Source organism: Rutidosis leptorrhynchoides, chromosome 6 (assembly GCF_046630445.1).
Source record: "Rutidosis leptorrhynchoides isolate AG116_Rl617_1_P2 chromosome 6, CSIRO_AGI_Rlap_v1, whole genome shotgun sequence".
In the NCBI taxonomy this organism is placed as follows: Eukaryota; Viridiplantae; Streptophyta; class Magnoliopsida; order Asterales; family Asteraceae; genus Rutidosis; species Rutidosis leptorrhynchoides.
Window position 1 is genome coordinate 386,593,393 of NC_092338.1, and position 1,098 is coordinate 386,594,490.

Below are 1,098 nucleotides of genomic sequence, written 5' to 3' on the forward strand. Positions count from 1 at the left end.
AGTGGTGTGCCGAAGGAAGATCCAAATGAACATCTTCAAACCTTTAATATGATCTGCACTCTATTTAAAATAAGAGAAGTGGAGGATGAACAGATATATCTCATGTTATTTCCCTGGACTTTAAAGGGAGAAGCCAAAGATTGGTTGGAATCGTTACCTGAAGGGGCGATTGATACATGGGATGTTTTAGTTGAAAAATTTCTTAAACAATTCTTTCCGGTATCTAAAGCCGTGAGACTTCAAGGAGAAATTGTTACGTTCACACAGAAGCCAAATGAAACTCTATATGAGGCGTGGACAAGATTTGAAAAGTTATTAAGAGGATGTCCGCAACATGGTTTAGACACTTGTCAAATAGTACAAATATTCTACCAAGGATGCGACATCACTACAAGAAAAGACATCGATATAGCAGCTGGTGGTTCCATTATGAAGAAAACCGCAACTGACGCTTATAAAATTATTGATAACACTGCTTCCCACTCACATGAGTGGCACCAAGAAAAAGATATCGTTAGATCATCTAAAGCAGCTAGAGCCGATTCTAGCCATGACTTCGATTCCATTTTTGCAAAGATAGATGCTGTCGAGAGACGAATGGAAAAGATGACTAAGGATATTCACTCAATACGAATTAGTTGTGAGCAGTGTGGAGGACCACATTTGACAAAAGATTGTCTCAGTATTGAACTAACAATGGAACAAAGAGAGAATGTTTCATACATAAACCAAAGGCCTGGAAATAATTATCAGAATAATTATCAACCGCCAAGACCCATCTACAATCAAAACCAGAACTATAACCGAAATGTTCCATACAACAACCAACAAGGTCCTAGCAATCAACAAGTATCCAATAATACTTACAATCAGCAAAGACCTAATTTTCAAAACAAACCACCACAAACCGATGATAAAAAGCCAAATTTAGAAGATATGATGTCGAAGCTAGTTGAATCTCAAACTCAGTTTTTCACATCTCAGAAATAAACTAATGAACAAAATGCTCAAGCATTTAGAAATCAACAAGCTTCTATTTAAAATTTGGAACAAGAAGTAAGTAACCTAGTGATAAGGCTAAAAAGGAACATATATTTC

The 1,098-nt window shown here is 36.2% G+C and overlaps 1 non-coding gene across 1 annotated transcript; it reads right to left on the minus strand.

Moving 5' to 3' along the window:
- Nucleotides 1–234: 234 nt before the first annotated feature.
- LOC139856356 (small nucleolar RNA R71) lies at nt 235–341 on the minus strand. The gene has a single exon (XR_011761842.1). It is a non-coding gene; the product is annotated as a small nucleolar RNA R71 (small nucleolar RNA).
- Nucleotides 342–1,098: the final 757 nt, after the last annotated feature.